General features: G+C 46.8%; 1 protein-coding gene across 1 annotated transcript in view; it reads right to left on the reverse strand.

Moving 5' to 3' along the window:
• LOC146208620 (protein Wnt-5b-like) overlaps positions 1-21286 on the reverse strand; it is a 378372-nt gene extending 357086 nt beyond the window's left edge. The window contains exon 1 of the mRNA XM_084595465.1: positions 21103-21286. The gene's annotated coding sequence lies outside the window, so the exon portion shown is untranslated. The remainder of the gene's footprint in view (positions 1-21102) is intronic.
• Between the last annotated feature and the right edge of the window lie 284 nt (positions 21287-21570).

Below are 21570 nucleotides of genomic sequence, written 5' to 3' on the forward strand. Positions count from 1 at the left end.
AGTCGAGCGAATTCTTTTGGAGCAGTTTTATAACTGCCTCCCAGAAAAAGAAAGAAATTGGTTACAGGACAGAGGCGAAATTAAGTCGGCAACTGAAGCTGCCGAACTTATTGAGGAGTATGCTTCGCGCCGACAATTCAGCAACCCAGCAGTGGATAGGCCCCGCAATCCCAAGTTCAGTGTGAATAACCGTCAGAAAAGGCACTTTGCTAGATTTGCAAACGAAGAAAGGAAGGCTTCTTCAGGCAAACGCCCTAGAAAGGACGGCAGTGAGAAAAGTGGGGAAGTGACCAACGCGCAGAACACAAAGAAAAAGCTTGAGGCTAGGAAGCCGCTCACATGCTTTAGGTGTAATGAGCAGGGTCACATTGCCGTCAACTGCCGGAAAGAAAAGATTGCTTTCTCGTATGTCAGTGACTGCGATGAAAATATGCAGCTTTTAGAACCCTACCTGCATGACCTAGTAGTCAACGGGAAGCCTTGCAAGGTACTGCGCGATTCGGCCGCAACGATGGATGTTGTCCATCCGGCGTATGTGTCGCCTTCCGACTATACAGGACAGTGTACGTGGATCCGCCAGGTAGTGGAGGAACAGAGTGTGTGCTTGCCGATCGCGAACGTGGTCATCGAGGGCCCTTTCGGCGAATTAACAACCGAGGCTGCCGTTTCAGGAAAGCTTCCTAAGTGCTATCCGTATTTGTTCTCCAACAAATCGGACATGCTACTGCGAAAGAGGGGCATCCTTTTCGGAGACAGTGTTGTGCAAGCATTAACACGTTCAAAGGCGCGAGAAATAGCTACACTGCTCATGCCAGAAAAATCCACAGCGGAGGAAACGGCAGTTAAAACAGTGGTAAATGCGGAAGATAGCAGGTCAGAAAACTTTGAGAACGAGGCATCTCAGATAAGTCTACTTGAAAGTGAGCTTGATGAGAAGCGGAATGAGGACGTTCTTGAGAGTAACATCTTGCCGCCGGTGTCTAGTAATCTCACGAGACTTCTAAGTGGAACCCGAGAGGACTTAGCTATGGAGCAAGCCAATGATCCCAAGAATAAGCTCGAAGTACAGTGGGAAGGACCTGCTGAAGTCGTTGCAAAGCTTTCTGACACTAACTACGCAGTGAAAATCCCCGATAGGCGTAAAGCAGTGCGCATTTATCATTGCAATCTTATGAAGCCCTATGTGCAGAAGGAAGCCGTGGTAAATCTAACGTTAAACCTTCCCGAGGAGATGGGGGATAACTTGATTTGCCTCAGCGGAAAAGGAAGCAACGCTCAGGAGCTTCACAAAAAGACGGAGCAGAGAGGAGAACTAAAGAAATCCCAGCTGTCCGATCTGGGCGAGCTAATAACAGAGTTTGAGGCCTGCTTCGTGGACAGGCCAGGCAGGACTGATTTGACTGAGCACGATATTGAGCTGACTTCAGACGTGCCAGTGCGATCAAGGTGCTACCGATTTTCTCCAAGGCAAAGAGAAATTCTGGATAGGGAAGTAACTCGCATGCTGGAATTGGGAGTAATAAAACCCTCGGAAAGCGATTATGCTTCGCCTATGATCTTAGTAGAAGCTCCAGGTAAAGACCCTAGGCCTGTGGTAGACTACCGAAAGCTAAATTCTCTCACCAGGGATCAAGTGTATCCTATTCCGAATATTGAGGAGAGAGTAGAACAGGTCAGTAGAGCGGCATATGTGACTACGCTGGACCTTACTCGAGGATACTGGCAAGTACCGCTCACTGAACGCGCCAGCAGATACGCGGCTTTCGTCACTCCGACGGGCAGCTACCAGCCAACAATGATGAGTTTCGGGCTCAAAAATGCTCCATTTTGTTTTTCCCGACTCATGGATAGGGTTTTAAAGGGGTGTGAAACATTCGCGGTGCCTTATTTAGACGACATTGCGGTTTTTTCCGACTCATGGGCGGACCATATGGTACATCTAAGAGCTGTACTGAGCCTTTTGCGTCAAGCTGGACTAACCGTAAAGGCCGAGAAATGTTGCCTGGCAAGGGCGACCGTGGACTACTTGGGTCACAATGTAGGTCAAGGTTTCAGGAAACCCAGCGAGATTAAGATTTCTGCGGTAGCAGACTACCCGCGGCCGAGCACGAAGACGGAAATTCGAGCATTCCTGGGTCTGACTGGGTACTACAATCACTACATCCCTAACTATTCAGCTTTGGCTAGCCCTCTGACCGACGCTCTCCGCAAGACAGAACCGACAAATGTAGTCTGGGACGAACAAAAGGAAGCCTCCTTCGTAAACCTGAAGGCTGTGCTGATTAGCCGTCCGGTATTGCGAGCTCCAGACTATGGCCGAGAATTCACGGTCCAGTGTGATGCCAGTGATCGAGGGTTAGGTGCTGTTCTCTGCCAGAGAGATGACGACGGTAATGAGCACCCGGTGCTCTACCTGAGCAGAAAACTGAGTTCTAGAGAGAGGGCTTATTGCGCGTCAGAGAAGGAATGCGCTTGCATTGTATGGGCCATTCAAAAATTGCAGTGCTATCTTGGAGGGGCCAAATTCACCGTAGAGACGGACCATTGTCCCCTGGCTTGGCTGCAAACTGCGACATCGAAGAACAGTCGCCTTCTTAGGTGGAGCTTGATTTTACAGCAGTACAATTTTGAAATAAGATACAAAAAGGGGAAGTTAAATGGGAATGCGGACGCGCTTAGCCGCTCTTTCTAAGCGGTCCGAGATGTTCCTCACCATGTATCCAAATTGATAATCAGGTTTTTTTTTTTTTTTTTTTTTCGTGCGCTTGAATATAGATGACTATGTAAAGCAGCACGTTTGGTTTTCGAGGCATACGTGGGTCCTGAACGTCTTGAGAGTGGGCTTTTCTCGAACAACAATGGCAGTTTTCTTTTGACCTGGTCTCTTCAGACGGGAGCCGAGTGCTTGCTTCGACATGTGGTTGAGTTTCAGATAGCTCAAGCAATTTGGCCTACAACAATCAAGACAACGCGACATGCAACAGCGAGCTTCAAGCGTTCACGTGCAGGCCATTAAGTCGTCTCTTCATGCAGCAGCTGCGGCTGCTGCCCTCCGAGTCTCTTCTGGCGGGGGAGGAGGCTGTTACGACCAAGCATCCGCATTTGCGCGCTCTATTGTTCGCCTGTGGGCATGGAAAAGTTTTGTGAATATGTGGTGATGGTCCATTGGCTCTAAGTGAGCCTGTTTCCAGGAATCCTGTTTTGTAAGCATGTTTTGCTTTGTGGACAACCTGCAAATGCCAAATTGGCCCTGTCAAGAGAACGTCTGGAAAAACACAAAGAAACGTCCCCCTGCGGGAAATAGCAGGAAGTGCTTTCTTTTGTTCACCCTTCCAGTCGAGAAGTGCTATCCTCCAGTGATGAATGCCTCCTATCCAAAGGAGACGACAGAGTGACATGTCCGCTGACGTGCAGGACAAGAGAAGAGCATGACTCATACGGCCATTAAGTGATTTCCCGGGAATGCAGGAAAGATTTGCAATTGTCGAAAAGGGACCATGTTGGGAGCCCTATGCGGCGCCACGTGCACTCGGGTTTCTGAGAAGTAAAACCCCCAGAACCAGCCTGTGGTTTCTTTGCTGAAGAATGGAAATGTACCTCCTCTCCTCGCCGTTCCCAAGCTTTTCCCGCCAACAAGTGATCACGCCCAACGAATGAATGCCGGACCAGTCAGTGCTTCAGACCATCAGTGCAGTGATGTGTTCGATTGGATGCCGATACCTGAGGGGCGTGCCCTGGATTTGGTTGGTCAGCATCTTCAGAGAGGGGCTGGACATAGGGGGTTTTTAAGGACGCTGCAGAGCACGAAATGTCGCTCTGGGCCCTGGGTAAACGGCTCATCCAGTCGCTTCTCGCTATGAACTCTTAACGCTTGTCATTTTGCTGATGTACCCTTCTTTTTCATGTAAATATTCTTGTAAATACGTTTTCTCAAAGTGCCAGTAAACCTGCTTGTACATATTTTACCAACTTCGAAGATTCAGTCCTTCTTCAACCCGGAGTCTCTGCACGCTACCAAGTGAAAGCCGGGTCGCCATAGCCCCAGCGTCACGACAGAGAAGGTGATGACGCCTGTAGAAAATGACATCTCTACTGAAATGCCATAAAATTAATGTTTTACTACGCTCAATTATTCGCTAATATATATTTCCATTTTTACAGATTGTCCGCATTTACACAGACAGTATATTTCATTTTGTACATAATTTCCGCTTTTAAAACAGAAGGGAGCATTTTTGCGTGCATTGCACTCGTTTTCTGCTATGCATTTTACGATCTAGCGTATATGCAGCTCGTTCCAATGAGAAGCCGCCACCTCCGAAGACGGCGTTCGCAAAAAGTGGACAGTTAAGCTGGACAGATAAAAGTGGACAGCGGGTGGACAGTTATGCTCCCTCTTTAGGTGCATTATGAGAGCGTTAATACGGCAGGCTCTCGTTTGCCGGCTCCACATACGGATCCTGGCTGGCGTACATGCACTTTTCTTTCAAACTTGGTATTGCGTCTGCAAGGCGAAGCCTAAGCGCCCTCCACATTTTTACTATACTGCATGCTTACACAATGGAGAAAGTTTAAATATTTCACATGAATTTACCTTTTAAATGGAGCGTGTATATTTAGAACATTTCTTTTTTTCACTCCCCTTATAAGGAAGTGAAGAAAGGTATTTGCGTTTCTACAAGCACTCTCGAGGAGAATTTCCGCCTCAACTCTCAGCAGTGGCAAACTTTAGAGATGCCTGTCAGCTCTGAGCCGTCATAACCTCCAACTAATTATTTATTGCTTTTGTTACAGCTTTCACTGCTTATATTCGGAATAATAAAATGCACAACTGTCGTCAACAGCAGCAATGATTGATTCAGTTTGGTTTACGATCTGGTACGAGCTGAGTGCCAACAGAAATTGCCAGCTAAAAACCCATTCACTTGATCACCAACTGGGACCAGCTGATTATAAGCTCTAAATTAAATCATGGAAAATAAGTAAGAAGATGATTTGGCAAATTTCAGACCAAACCTCGAAATTCACACTGTTTTCCAGCTCTCGGGGGTCCCCGAGAGCCGAGGGCCTGGTTCATTTGAACCCTGATTAATCCGGACCTGGTCCCTGTAGCTCAGCAATACTTAAAATAAAGTTTCGGAATCGCAGAATACGCAAATAGTGCGAACTATATTACTGACATACGTTTCGTCCGCTAATCAGGGTTATGTCGGTAAATACATGTTGGATTGATGAGATGCAACGAAATCCCGCAGGGCTTCTTTCTTACATCAGTACACTAAAAACAGCAATGTTGGATATATGCGCGGCTGCTGTCTAATATAGCTTACTGGAACATTTACCAAGAATACGCGTTTGTCGTTTTGTATGCGCCCCGAGGAAAAAGGTGCACGGAAAGTGACGTGAACAGCACAAATATGATATATCGTCCCTTCTTGGTACTCTCTATTTGTCTGCAAGAGTTCCAAACTATTAATATATCGTACAGCCGCGGCGCATCCATCTGCCAGCGCAACTTGAGGACTTGCGTATATAGAAGAGGTTATAAGGTGGAAAAAGAAATAAAAGGAAAGAAACTGAGAGGCTGTATTGATACAGTGCATCAGAATGCACGGTATCCCTGCGCTGCCGCATCCGGTGATCTTTTAAATTAAAACTAAAAAATCACAGAAACATGGGGTGGGGAGTATGAAGCAACGAAAACGACGCAGCGATCAGGTAGCGCACGTGCGGCGAAGACGCGAGAAAGAGAACGAAGGGGTTGTGTTGTGCAGGCTCAGGCGTCGTAGCGCACGCACACACACACGCGTGCACTGACGCACAGACAACAGCCTCTCTTTGGCGGAGCGCGCGCGTGTGCTGGCTTCAGTTCCAGCGGAGAACTCTTCGACCTGAAAGGATAGTGTCATTCCATCCTCACTCCCTGCTCTTCCCACCCTCCTTCTTCCAAGCCTGCGACTACCACCTCCCCCCCTCTTTCTCCTCCCGTTTTCGCCCATCCAGCAGCGGGCTTCCTCATTATGTGCTGTCTTCCCCCTCCCCTTCCGCTTTGTCGTCCGAGCGTCTCTTCTCTCCCCTTCGTCCTCTTCGCGGCATCCTAGCAGCGCCAGCGGCCTACACACAGCGGGCGCTGAGCTGCTCAAGTTTCAAGGCGGCGGCCGCGTCGCATAGAGCCAGTGAGCAGAGAGGCTCAAATTTCGGAGCCCGTTTCTCGTGCACTGGCGGGCGTTGCTCGCCTCTTCCACATCTTTCGCTATTTCCTTTTTCTTTCTGTGTGTGTGCGCCGGGCTAGTTCTGTGGTGGATCGGTTCTTTTTTTTTTTTTTTAATCCTTTTTGTTCCATTTCTCAGCGCTTTGTTCTCACTGCGTGGGCGTGCTGCTTTAGGGGCGCCCGTACACTATCGAGCTCCTCGGTCTCTCGGCTTTCAGGTTTTTCTACCAGTTATGCATGGCTTCTTTTTTCCTACGCCATTATTTTTGGTTTAGGTGGGGCTTTAATGAAGCGAAAAGCGCATGCGAAGGCAGTCCTAGCACTCACTTACTTTCTGCGTAAATCACGAGCTAAGCAAGTCAGGAGGAAGCCACAGTGTTGGAAATGGCACGGAGGTTAGAGGTAGTTTCCCCAGGTCTTCTCCTTGATTTTCTTCACTTGCTTCAGTGAAACTACACGTGCCATAGGACCATATGATCACAAAGTCGTAGTTGTTCAGAGTGAATTTTTTTTTCTCCTTATCGGAGTTTCTCTTTATCTCCTTATCGACGCAAAAAAAAAAAAAAAAATAAAGTGAAGACAGGAAAAACGTAGGACCATTTCTATCTGCGTCTCCTCCTCTAGCCCGCATTTCAAGTTATCGTGGATAACTGCCTTTTCCGGAATATAGCATATTGGTTTGGTTTAGTTTGTGGGGTTTAACGTCCCAAAGCGTCTCAGACGCCGTAGTGGAGGACTACGGAAATTTTGACCACCTGGGGTTCTTTAACGTGCACAGACATCGCACAACACACAGACGCCTTGCTTTTCGCCTCCAACGAAAAGCGGCCGCCGAGGCCGGGGTACGATCTTGCATTCTTGGGAACAGTGGTCGAGCGCCGCAACCACTGCGCCACCCCGGCGGGCATATTCAATGCTGAATGCCATGTATGCCGTGTTTAAGTGCATGTGCTGTTTCAGTGCTACAGCACTAATTAAAGGAACGTGTTTTACAGAAAGCAGGCTTCGGTGTTGTTAGCGTTGAGAGATAAAAATCACTGGCACGCCTCTGACAGGTGGTAGTTAACAGGTGACGTGGCCATGCTGATTGGATGGCCGGTTGTTTGAAGACGGTCATGAGATTGGTATGAGATGGCCGATGGAGAAGATGGACATGAGATGGCCGAGTTGGAAGGACTCGGGTAGCTTTGAGATGGGTAGGAGAGATAGAAAAAGACCGAGGCTTAGAATGTTTTTCTGCTGTAAAAAACACCTCTGCAGGAATGAACATAGCCCCTGATGCGCATGACGGGGACACCCAATTATCTGGAAATTATGAGCGATGAATTTTTGTCGACATTTTCACGCGGAGGCGAAAAGGGTTTTCTTGGATTTGCATTTGATGCTGAGATCATGTCATGCAAACTGCAGTTTTGGGTAGCCTTTATTAGTCTATTATGTTTTTACTCTACACTAATCAAGCATAGTGGGAAAGGAAGGCTTCAGACATCTTTTTCTGAGTCAATATTTCGTACCCAGGGTAAAGGCTTTGGCTTTCCTTCATTCTTGTTTGTTACTGTATAAAACACAAGGGCCGTCAGCATGGCATGGCTCTTCTTACTGGTTGTAACATTCCCAGATCTGATTTAACTGCTTTGAATTTTTCGCCATCAACGCCTCGTACATATGTACTGTGGGGCCGTGTTTCTCAACACGCGCTCTAGTTTTCTTCCAGGCATCCTTATGCTTCCCATCGCCACCTACAGGAGCGGCATATTTTATAAGCATATGCATTTAACCGCTATTCGCAATATAAGCCATTTTTTTATTTACATTGAAAACATAACAAAAGAACCGCGCTTAATCGCACATATGTCCCGTACTCAAAACGGGTCGAGTTTTATAGGGTACGGAGTTATCGCGCATGCGCGTGACATAACAGTTTAAGGGCATGTAAACGCTTTGAATGAATTACATTCTGGCCTCCTTTATATTAGCACCAGTCAAAGGTTACATTATATATTATTTTTATGAACAAAAATAAACTCCTCTCTCTCTATCTCTCTCTCTCTCTCTCTCAGAACTTTGTACAGCAGGTGACATAAGGTTTTTACTGGGCCCCCTCGGAAACTAGGAAGCGAACGAGTTTCAAAAACTCTCTCCTTAAGTTTTTCTTGTTTGCTTTTTTTCTTTCTTCTTTTTCATCCTTTTTGTCCGCCGCCAACTTTCGCCTAGTTGCCGGATCCGCGAGCGCAGAAACTGTTCCCTTTCTCCGCCAGCCTCCTCTCATGTCCCCGCCCTCGATATCAACCTCTCTCCCCATCCTTCTACTCCCTGGGAGCGCCTTCAAGGCAGTGCAGTGTAGCGAAGGCACAAGACAAGACCTGCCGCGGCGAAACCAATCACTACGTTCGCGGGCCGATGCTGGTGGCGACATCTATCCTGAAAGGGACAAACTAAATGCATTATTACTTTGCGCGCCTCCTCTTGTGGAAAACTCGGACTGTTTTCCTGGTGCGTGGCATGCTCCTGGAGCTGCTGTCCGCATTGACGGTGTAGTTATGTGCAACGCGGCATTAATTTTGTAATATTTCCCGCTTTCAGAGACACAAACGCGAAGGTAACATGAAGCAGAATTTCAGTGCGAACAGTATTTTGATAGAATTAGTATGACGGCGTGGACAATGAGAGTATTGAACGCAGCTGCGATCTTTGAATGAATCGGGGACTACAAAGCATATCGATATATCATTGTGAGAATCTAGGGCACTAGCCCAGTAACCATCTTGATTTAACAAGGTCTAGTTGGTATAGCATCATATCGTTTGGAAGCGCTAAGGCAGACATAGTCGAGAGAAGTGGACGGGACAAACGCTACTGGCAACTGTGTTTATAGACCCTTTGCCAAACTCTGGAAGTCAGCTTCTCTGCACAGCAAAAACCCCTTCACCATGGCAGCCAAACCTGTTTTGGGGGCAAAAGTTGGGTGCAGCGCTGAATACTTCTGTGTCAAGCCTGATATCACGCATGAACCTGGGGAGCAGAACTAATTCCTTCGCTTTTGAAAACGAGGTGGAAGCATATGGGCGGGAGCGACGATGTGAATGGCACTGCGAGGAACTGGCTTCCCCGATGGCCTCTTCATACCATAATTACGGCACCAACAACAGGCAGAGGGGGGCAGGAAATGGACGTGGCCAATATTTTCACAATAGACGTCTCCTGCACTGCACTCAACTTCGGCTCTCAAAACAGGTTTGGCCGCCATGATGCAGGGTTTTTTGCTGTGCAGAGAAGCTGACTTACCGAGTTTTGCAAAGGGTCTATCGGAACCCCCGCAAACGCAACAGCATCTCACTAGCGCAACGTAAAAAAAGATAAAACAACCATAATCTAATCAAAGGGTAATGCCACGTGTGCGTGCCGCCCCTAAACAGAACAAGCTCTCACAGCTGTGCAGGCTTGTGGCCACGTCGCCGAGGTGATTGTGAAAAGTGGCACCAATATGTATATCTTCCCGCGCCGCACAGGTGTCGTCTACCAGATACGGTACCACTTAGCGGCGAGAAAGTGTACATCGGCCAGATCGAGTTCTCAGTAAGGTGTGGAACTGCGAGCAGTTTTTGAAGGATTTTTGTGAAAATGAAGGCGATTGCAGTCCTCGCACAATCAAATATCGATTAAAGAATAAAAAGCAAGCAGGCGTAATATTGACATAACTTTCTGCTTGGGTCTACCAAATATTTTCCTAAAATACATTGTTGCATTGACCTTCGTGAATGACATTTGTCGTCAGCAAATCGCTGGTAAATAAGAAGCTGTGGAGTGCGCCCACTGTGTGCACAGTCAGTGGCCATCACTATTATCTGCTATGTACAATGATACAGACAGTGCACAGATACCACGCATATACTGTCTTGAGATAAGCCTTCTAGATTCCGGCGGTATTTGAGTTTCTGAGGTTCACATCATATGTTATGAACTTAGTTGGCGTGTTGCTATTTAACTTTCTAGAAAACCGTGCATGTGCGGTTTGTGTAAGGTTTGCGGTAATCCTTATCGGTGGATTGACATTTTATTCCTATTCATAATTAATAATTAAGGGATTTAAAATGACAGACAAATTCACGTCTCGATCGACATTGCAGTTGTTTTGATGGACTAAATTTCCATCCACTAGTAACAGAATCAGCAGTCCGATATATAGGTTCTACATAGAGAAAACTTTTTCATCGTCGCGATATAGCGTAACCAGAACCTATTCATTTTAGCTCCTTAGAAAAGAGAAATGTTACACAGGCATGCCGCAGAGTGGGTGTTATCAAAAACTGCTATGGTTCAACACGGTCAAACCTAATTTATCGAACGTAAGGTCTGCTTTGCATGATTTTCAATGCCTAAGCAATGGTGTAACTATAATGTGCTTCTCAGTAGCTGCCCTACGACGTACTGCAATATGTACTATGTTCTAATGACACTTAATTATGTGGCTAATTAGTTAACTAAACTATCTGATTATAACTCAGAACAAAACAGCGCGAAATCACGGGACGACTTGCTCCCGTCGGTAGCCATCAAATGATATATACTACAGTGTGTATGTTATACTGAACAATTAATTGCACTAATTAATTATACCTAATTACTATCAGACTACACTTATTTTCGTCAGCAGCTATCAAACGATATGGTTGGTTTGTGGGGTTTAACGTCCCAAAGCAACTCAGGCTATGAGAGACGCCGTAGTGGAGGGCTCCGGAAATTTCGACCACCTGGGGTTCTTTAACGTGCACTGACATCGCACAGCACACGGACGCCTTGCTTTTCGCCTCCACCGAAAAGCTGCCGCCGAGGCCGGGATTCGATCCCGCGTCCTTGGGAACAGTAGTCGAGCGTCGTAACCACTGCGCCACCCCGGCGGGGTCTATCAAACGATATATCGCATGCTTAACTAAATATATTTTACATGCTAATTATACCTATTGTTGCTTGTTTGCCGTGTCCCTAAATAATAACTGAATACCTGCACTCAACCTCTAACCATAGAGTGAATTTTATATATATATAACACACTTGGCTTATCAAACTGTTACAGAGACTTCTAGAGGGCTTCAAGGTCAAAGCAGGACAGGCAGTCGACTTCCGTGTTTGCACCCGTGGTGTAGTATATAGCTTAAATATGTCCGTCGTGTTAAGATTCAGGCAAGCGGCTGCCACACGTGGACCTTGCAGGGATGGGCCCTTATTGCTGGCACAGGGAGGCATAGTAGGCGCGCCGCGAAAACCACTAAACGCATCCAAGCTAGGTAGCACGAAGGGAATCTTAAAAGCTTGCAGGCTAACCTTTGCTGTGTCTAAATTGGGCCGCATGATTTTATTATGAAGCGACTGTCCACAGCAGCGCGGTAAAACCGGTCGGGAAATGTCGCGAGGGTTCTGGCCTGCCAACGCCCTGCACATATCCACATTTGCGGTACATGGGATAGTGAGGATCTGCAAATGTGCAAGGTCTGCACGAAGCTTGTGCAGGAAGTGTTGGCAGAAGATCAGAAAGAACTTCGAGTTTTGCGCTGTCAAGAATTGTTTGATTTGATTCAAGATGAGCCGGGCTTTCTTAACTTTGTCGAAACAGGAGACAAAATCCTGAATGAGTACGAGAGGAGCGAGTGGCACACAAAATCATCCCCTCGTCCCACGAAAGCGCGAATGAGCAAGTCTCAGATCAAAGCGATGCTCATTGTCTTCTTTGACGTCCAAGGAATCGTTCATTTTGAGTTTGTACCCAATAGAGAAACTGTCAACTCCGCCTTTTACCTGGAAGTGCTCAAGAAATTGAAAAGCTGGGTCGTGTGCGTAAGGGCTGACATGAAAGACACGATCAAGTTCCATCATGACAATGCTCCTAGTCACACGTCTTTCATTATTACGAACTTCCTCGCCCGGAGCGACACCTTGGTGGTATCTAGAGCACTATATACTGGTAGTCCCCCATCCTCCTTACAGTCCCTACTTGGCTCCGTGCTCCCCGACTGAAGAGAGCACTGAAAGGAAAGCATTGGGAGACCGCGGAAAGCATCCAAAAGCATGTTACAGTGTTTCTGAGAGACATTCCCTTCAAGGACATTAAGAGTGCCTTTCAGGCGTGGCAGACATGTCTCCGCAAGTGTATTGGCAGGAGGAAAGTATTTTGAAAAATTTTAACCATTTGTGCAGGTCCGGTCAGTAAATTATTTTGTCCTAGAAAATGCGTATTACTTTCATAATGGACCTTACATCATTGCTCTGAAGCCATTTTCAAGGAGGCTATCATCTGCAGAAGGGGGCTGAATCGAGCTGGTTGGTTTATAAATAATGTAATGAAGGAAAAGACTGAACAGCGCTGTGAGACGCGACGGGAAACAAAGAGACGACATTTTCGCAAGTCAGCGATGTCAGACATGGCGGGAGAGAAGAAACCAGTACAAACGAGTTAAAAAAAAAAAAAAAAGAGAGAGGAAAACTTTGGGTGTATTTTTTAAGTCCCCTTTTTTAATCTTTCCTGCTCAAGCATGCAATAGAAGCTGAAAATTCATGTATAGTAGACAGTCTATTGTTTTTATCGTAAAATGTTTACAATGAGTGAACGACGATTAGAGCAGGTTGTGGGAAAATAATGATAGCCGACTAAAACTGTCACGCGCCGAAAGTTAAAACAAAAAAATAATGTTCCCTGCTGTGCTTTTCAGGTACACAAAATTTCACATGAACTTTATTTTAGAGCGAAACCTCTACCACTATACTGTACAGCAATGTTTCGTCCGGCTCCCACTAAAATCAGATCAAAGTCAAACTAAGCACAAACCCCAAGACGAACGATGTACATATGTGTGACCATATATCGCAGGTTCCATAGGTCCGCTTGAACTCTCCTCTTTCTCTGCTTTTCAAGGATTGTGTCCTGACCTCCCTCACCACGGCGTAACCCGTATACAAGGTTACTCATTGGTTACACTTTCTCACAATAGTGCACTTCTAGCTTTCAGTCTTCTTCTTCTTCTCCTCCTTTTTTTTTTTTTTTTTTTTTTTTTTTTGACATCATGATCCTTACGGGCTGAAATGATAGCGCACCAAATAGAGCTCGTGAATTAATACACCTACCAGTAATTCCACTCAGTTCCTTGCTGCACCCAGTCCTCATATTTGAATATCGGAGCTTCACTCCTGGCATAGTTTGACTTCCCGGAAGCGAAGGCAAAAGAAGAACAGGCCGGTAAATTGCTGCCCAATGCTGCCCAATGCTGCCTAGCCTCGGTTTATCATTCTGAAGTCTCGGTCAACCAGACTGCATGGCGTCGCACCCCATACGGCTGCTATGCACGTGGCATGTGACTCATTGCGACGCCATCGAAGGATAGGAAAATAACCTGATTTCTTTGGCATATTTTTAACAGATTTGACATTTCGTTTTCTGAGTCGTATGGTTATATTTTGATTTAGCTATCTAAATATATAACTGAACTTACGAATTATATGCTATTATTTCACTGCGTATATAGCAAGGCTCTCGAATGAGGCAACTTTCTTCATTGCGCAGTGCAGCGGTGATAGTCCGACACCAGACATGTACAGTCTTGTATGTAGTACGTGGCAATATATTGCCATCTGTTCTTGTCATCTTTTTGCAAGAGACAATTTTTTAATGTATTCGTGACGTTAGCGGTGTCCAGTAGCACTTTGTAAATAAGCGAGAAGAGCACTCTACAAGCAGCGATAAAAGAAAAAGTAACGAAGGCGAGTTATCAGCACAACTGGGTCGGAACCGTACCGCGAACCGCTTCGGAACGGTTCCCTCTATTTGTTCCGGTTCGGGCTCTGTTCCAAGATGGCGGAAAAATGCAGGCTCGGTTCGGCTGCGGTTCCAGACAAAAATTCGGTTCATTCGGTTTTCGGTTCGGTTCCGGTTCGGTTCCGGTTCGACACACTGACAGCAATAGTTTTACGAGGGGCATCTGCACAGACGCGCCTAGCTGTGCGGCGCAGTGGTAGGCTGACCTTCGCCCACGGAAGTACCTGTGCACAGTCACTGGAATTCAGATATGAACATTTATTAAAGCTGTTCATGTTCAGGGCGGCTGCGATATACTATTATTGTCATGGTTCTTTTTCGATCTCATTTCCTTTAATGCGACGCCATGCTGATTTCCCCGTTAGTCATATGATGATTTGTATCGTTCGTTCTGAGCAGGAATTTCTTGTTGAGGATATGTAAAAAAAGAAAAAAAAAAGTCCATATTTACGTCCTCACTTAAAGGGCTTTGAGGATTGCAGGCAGCGCTGATTCGGCGCCATTGAAACAACGATCTACCCTCTCTGTCCGGTGGCTGCGGGTATAGCGGGAAGCTGCATTCCGTCTTCGCTCGGCCTGCCTGCGACGCGTCGCTGCGGAGGTTGCGATAAGGGACGCAGGGTTCGCTTTCGCTGGACGTGCCGACCGCCGCCGGAGCAGGCGACTGCGAGGTTTGAGTCTATGCCTTCGTCTCAACGAAAAACCGGACAGCGCCGTGAAAGGTGTGCAGAACTGCCGGGAAGAATTGTAACATGTGTTCGACCGCACCGTGTATATATCTTTCGCCCATGTCCTATTAACAACAGTAGATGTACGCCGCACCCAGGCGAATCGTGAGGCAATTTGCTTCTGCGCATTGTTAAATTATATTCCCTGCCGGGATATGCCCTGAGGTTTGAAGGGAGAAGGTGACCATATCTGTAGCTCGGTTTGGAGTTAGTTGCAGACGTATGGGAGAGGACTCTGTACTGGATGCAGATACGATTATGATGATGATGACGGTGGCGTACACTGTGAAGTAAGTGTCTGACGCTGCTCTGCTGCGCACTGCTGACACCCCCGCTTCAATGAAGTTGTCCGCGTGGGTCACACTGCTGCACGGTATCTGCGCGACACCAATGACAGAGTCGACTGGCTCGCTATCCTGTTCGCCTGCGCTTCTTGGTTCCGGACAGCGGCGAGCCGAGCACACGCACATCGCTCGCGCTTAGAGGTGGCGACCCGGCATAAATTACGGCCGCCCTCGGCAAACTCGGGCCGGTGAGGCCCACGATAAGGAACACCACGCGTATATATACGCCTGTGTGCGGCGCGTGTATACGTGCATGCCTTGTTAGGTCACTGCTGCGAGAGGAAATTCCGGGGCTGTAAGGCGTTGATCTTGCCCGTGAATTACTGCCGGATGACACCTGCGGCAACTGTTTGTAATGACTGCAAAATACTGAATGGCGTTTGCACGTGGCAATTGACGCAGTGCTTGCACAACTTTTCTCTCTCAGTTTTTTTTTTAAACCATATTTCTTTTCTTTTTTTTTCTTCTTTCCAGACAAAAGACAAATGGCTACAAAAACATTGTTAAGGCACGTGCAGGTGCATGATATGGTGTAAACACGCTCGGTAAACTCTCTACCCGTTAACTACACTTGATAAGTCGATGTTATCAGAACAAAGCTGCATTACATAGCTACCTGGACTGCTTTGCATGCCTCCGAATGGGAAGACCCCATGTAACTGACTTGGTGTAAAAGGGGTTCCGTGAATATTTATTTGTATGCAAGAATTAGATTCTGTGCTTGTATACCACTCAGTTAGTCGCATCGATGATTGAACGTTTGGATTCCGGAAGCTGTTATCAGCTGATAGCGTACCTTCCGTGAGACATCTTTTTAGTGTTTAACACCGCAAGTAAGCTTTTCTGCATTGCACCTTATACGCGCTCTTTTTTTTTTTTTTTTCTTTTCGGAAAAACGCTCTCACCTGGAGTACCTGACACGCGAATAGCCATGCTATTGCTTATTTGTACAATGAGTTCGACAGGAAGTCTTGCATCGCTTGGAAAGCCTGAAAGTTCCGCATCTACGCACCTTTTATTTGTGTTCGGCTAAATCTTCTTCCGCCGCCGGCTTTCTTTTCATCAGTTCAAAGAAACTGTAGTAAATATTAGTGCTTTAGTTCCTGACTCAGGACGAAGCCAATGACAGAGCTGTTCATTGTGCTCTCAACATGACGATGCATGTTTTCAAAGAGCTTGCGTTGTTTTCTATCTCCACACCTTCACGTATATCTATGGCATCGTATTATCGTAAATACCACGCGAACGAAGCATACCTAAACACCCGGCACCCTGCCGAAGTGAGAAGTGCTTCACAAACATGCATGTTCTACTGTGCGTGTGCAAAACAAAAAAGAAAGTAATGAAAGGTTTGAAGGGGATAACAAAAAGGCCTCGCTTTCTTCCGCTCTTGTTTTTGTTGCTGTCAGCCCTGAATGGATGCCACGTCAACGCACCACTACAGGAACTGTCCTCCTCCCGAAGCGAATAGTAGCCGTGTTCTTTCATGGTTCATCCTGCCTTGTCTATCGGGCGCCCGAATAGGCTCTCTGATTTACGGGATAAGCGCGACGTGGGCTTAACCTATTCCTGACCCCCGTGCTCCTTCACTCCAAAGTGCGTGTTCATTCTCAAGCTCGTGGCCTAAAGACCCATCGTCTCCGCTCCCCATGTTTTTCTTTTGTTTGCCCTTCGCCCTGAGGAGCTCTATTGTGTAAACGTTCATACATCGGCTCCGATGACTACAAAACGGCACACAGCGAAATTAAGCACAGGACTGCGCTTTCGCTGTTTGTTGCCGTCCACCACACGCTCATATTTTGCAATGGATTGTACACACGCTCGGGGACAGGCTGGTTGTAAGCAGTCCTCGCTAGCCTTCACCTTAGAAAAAAAAAAAAAGAAGAGTATGGAGGACCAGTGTACGGGCGCATACGCTAGTATTTCCTTCTCTCCTGGCGCCGCACTGACGTAGCAGCGCCATCCTGGAGTAAGCGAGCGACACGCGGGGTTCTTTGTTTCGTCAGCAGCGACTGTGAGGGTCGTTGCGTAAACAGTCGCAACTCATGGTGCCTAACCCCCTCCACCTTACGCCTTTTGTTTCTCCGTATACACGAGCACGCATCTACGATGTGCTCGAGGTCTACGCGTTTTCCCAAGCCAGATATCGACAAGCTGTATAGCTCGTGACTGCGGCCCCCTCTTCTTCCAAACATGAGCCGTTCACTTCCGCCTCCAGGAGTCGCCGCGTAGTCTAATCGAGCTCTTCTTGGGACATGTGTCGGGATCCTAGTCCTTCGGTGTTTCCCGTGGCTGAAGCGGGGATTGAATTTCGCGTGTGAGAAGTAGTGGACCGTTAAACTTTGATGGCATGTGTCTTGGCGCTGGGAATAGGGTTGAGGGTGAAATGCTTGGGTGAAGGCGGCGACGAGGCGCTGTGTCATGGATAACAATGGACACCGTAATCTACGGAACTTCTCTTCATTCGCTTATTGAGTGGATATGATTGGATGTGTCTTTAATTACATGTCTTTGTTATTTCATGATTCTAGTGCGGGTTTGTCACATTCTCAAATAGTTCGTTTTCAGACTCCACGTACGTACCCGTAAGGTACCTACGTACTTCGCGCCTACCTACGCGCGAAGTACCTACGTAAGGTACTTCGCGCCTTCCATGACCACTGGGTCAATTAACCGCTAATTGGCCCTTCGAGTACACTTCAGAAACACCTTTTATTATTTTTTTTTTCTACGCGGTCTCTTGGCCTTTGTAAGTCTTCGTTTCCTTCATCCGACGCGTGCAAGGCGTCGCGTCATTGCGCGTCATTGCAAAAGTTCCCTCGACAGACTGAACGCTTGCGCGCACCAGGGATTGACGCTTGGCCATCGGCGTGATAAGGCTGATGACCGTAGTGCTAACCGCGTGTGGAATAATTCGCGGCGACGCGCCGCGAGATGCAATCGCGCGATATGTAGAGCGTCGCCACACCTGTCGTTCATCTCTAAAAATTCTCTAATCTCCCAAAAGCGGCCTGTCGCAGAAGGCTTTGCGGGTGCGCGGCTTCCGATATCATCTTCCGACTCATCGTCCAGATAATTCACATAATAATAATAAAAAAAGTGACGCACAAAAAGTAAAAACAGCATCAATCGAAACCAAAGTCACTCTGACGTTTTTTCCAAAAGACGACCAATATTTCAATGAAGACATTTTTTTTTTTTTCTGAAACTTCTTTTTGGAGATGAGACCGCAAATACAACGCCGCCGTTCACGAAAAGACTGCAAAGCGCGTAGTGCTTAACTAAGAGAAATAACTAAGATTTATTTTCGTGCAGTTCACACAAATACGGCTCATGCGAGCTAACTAAACTACCGACTTATCCTGAAACTTCACTGTCTCAATGAGCAAAGAATATTACATGCAGCTCTTTGTGACATAAATAAATAAATCCCACTGTCATGCTGCACGTATATTTCCTGTGCACAGCGTAGTGGTTGGCCCTAATTATTTCTTTACTCAAGCGCTCCTTAACCAGAACACAGCTGCAGAAATATGCTGTCTAGTACAAAACATTCGGGATGGAAATGGCTATGAATATCCTGAGAGTGGAGTTTGTTTTTCTAGTTTGCTTTCGAGGTCAAGTTCGGCGAAGAATCTGCAGACGCTCGCTGTTAGCCATGCATCGAAGTACTATAGTGAAATATTGGTAGCAATAACGAAACAAGAGAGACAGTTGCGGCTGTGTATTGTTAATTACCGTATGGAAAGGCTCGAGAGAGAAGCGTCTCCTCTTTGCAAGTCTCCGCAACGCAAAATGTAGTTCGGCTTTGTGCGGTGTGCACCATCAAAATGCATCGTATTATAATAATATTCGCAAGTGATTTTCTCGTACTTCATGTTGTTTATACAGTCTTAAAAAGGCGTATATATATATATATATATATATATATATATATATATATATCATCGGACGCGATTTTCGGAGGTCGTGGGTGTTCGGCTCCCACCATCGGCACGTTGTTTTTCCTTCTACTTTGTGTTTAATTATCTTTCCCTTAAACAGATTACATTACTATTTTATGTGATTACCGAAGTAAAAATTAAAGAAAAAGACAAAGTACAATCCCCAATGCTTTCCTTGGCCTCGCGGACTGTTGGCTTCTTTCCTTCATATATATATATATATATATATATATATATATATATATATATATATATATATATATATATATATATATATAATTACGCTTCCCTAAGGTCCTGAGATAACTGGACGATGAGGCGGAGCTAACAAATTAACACTGAAAACGTGCACCCTGTCGACGAGTCCCGTCGCTTCCAGTGAGTGCGCCATGCGGCCGCGACAGGCGACGGCGATCATCATCGCGCGATGCATCGCGAAGCAAAATCGTCTTTGGTGGTTAATGAAATCTCATTACGTAACGTGCATTCAGTTTATGATCGGGCCCTGGGGTGCTCACTTTAACGACACACGAGGCTAAAGCAAATACTCGTTATCTCGTACTATTTATCTGATGCGCCGACTGCTGAAACTGTTTCGCGCTCCTCTTGTGAGTGGCGGAAACCGCGGGTGCCTTTCTCTCGTCCGGGCAGCAGCAGGTGGCTCGGACCGACTTTGATTTCGGCCTTCGTCAGATTTTACGAGGCCCAAGGCGGCCGAGAGGGATGCGTTCTAAAGGCCCGCGAGCCCCAACAAATACATCACCGCCGCGGTACAGAGGCGCTCCCAGCGTGCAGGAGCTCAGGCCCTGCTCGGTGGCGTCGTTTCGCTTCCAATCAGTCCTGGATTAGTGCATGACGAATGCCTGCTGGAACAGCTGAAGGGCCAGACCGGCCCGCAAAGAATTATGGCGCTGCCTGCATTAGTTCCAGGGCTCGCATTCTGCTCCCCCTCTACCCCCCTCCCCTTCCTCTTTCTCTGCAAGGGGACAGCTCCCTTCACGGCGGGGTTTGCGGCGCACATTGATAACTGCGTCTCTCTCCTTCGACTTCTGTACAGAGCGGCATTGTTTGTGTGTTCGTGGTCAAAAGACATCCTGTTCTGTTTAGGTAGGTTATGTTAGCTCAAGATGCTAATGAACTGTTTATGGTGATGGAGGCGTCCGGGATTTGAGACGTGGATTGGAAAGACAAATTCAGTGAATTGTTCTAATTCCCGCGCATCTGTATACTTAGAGGCCTCAACAAAATGAAACGGGAGATCAAGGGTGCCTGTTATCTTGCTACTCGCTACCTTAATTATATTGCGGTCACGTGGCATGTGTTAATGAGGTTGTCTCCATAACTGCAGCACCGACCACTATACCTAAGCTTTAGCATGTTGCTCCTGTTTTAGTATTGACAGGTGCGCTGTTCGCAATCATCTACGGGCAATTTAACTCGAAGTTGAATCCGGCAGTGCTGTTTAGAAAACCGCGCTGTGTAGAGTAACAGATCGTCTTGAGTGACGAGGGCTAAGGACCCCGCCAATTATTTCCACATCCAGCCTATGCAATTAAGGTGAATAATGAATACGAGTAACACAGTCTAGTACTAGACTGAATGACAATGTCGCGAGCGTTTTGCTTTGAACCGATTCTTTGGGAACGGCAAGACGACTGGCTAGTTTTGACGGCTTTTTTTTCTTATCTTTTTATACTGATATACTGAATCGTCGCCGACATTAAATATATCTTTCTTTTATTACATGAGATAACGGTATTGAATGAAAGATCATTTACCTTAGCGCTGAGCAAATGTAAAGTGCCTTCGATGCGAAACAATTTAGGTCTATAGTGACGAGTCTAAGGAGTATCGCACGGCGAGAGCGCCGTCGTCCGCCGCGCCAGCGACCACCGATAATTGGAAAGCATGCATCTCTCGTAGTAAATTTCGCTTTCGGTAGTTGCCCGTACGGTTCATTCGTTGTCGTTTGCGTCTATAGAGTTACCATTACAATTGTGAAATATAACTGAAAACAGAGACATCCTCATAGTTAACTGTCACACTTATCACTAATGAAAGTTCGACTTACGGAAGCGGAGCGCAGTCCTTCGCAGTCCCCGTGGCTGCTAGTGCGCTGGCTGGTGCCAACAGCTTCCGCCATGCAAAACTGATAGCATGGGCTGCTGGCGCGTTAACAATAAAACACAAAATAGCACCACGATGCCGGACAGCTTCCACGAGCAGCGCGGAGTAGTCGTTGGCGTGATTTACAGTTATTCGCGATTCCAGCAATCCATGCGACACCTGGCGACAAAGCCACGCAACGCGCCAAAAAGGTCCAGTAGCAGACGCGCCCCTTGTTCGCGCTATGGAAACCCGCTAGCAAAGCACTCGTAGCACTGCGGAAAACGAAAAAAAAACCAACGGCGAACCGATTATGCAGCCATTCCGCAGCGCGTGTCCGCCCAGTGGCAAATCATTTCATGTATTTCCTTCGTGCTGCAGCGCTCGGCGCCAGAGATTCGATGTATTTCCAATCTCCACAGAACGCATTGAA

Source organism: Amblyomma maculatum, chromosome 1 (genome assembly GCF_055883805.1).
Source record: "Amblyomma maculatum isolate TAMU_Amacu chromosome 1, ASM5588380v1, whole genome shotgun sequence".
NCBI classification, from domain to species: domain Eukaryota; kingdom Metazoa; phylum Arthropoda; class Arachnida; order Ixodida; family Ixodidae; genus Amblyomma; species Amblyomma maculatum.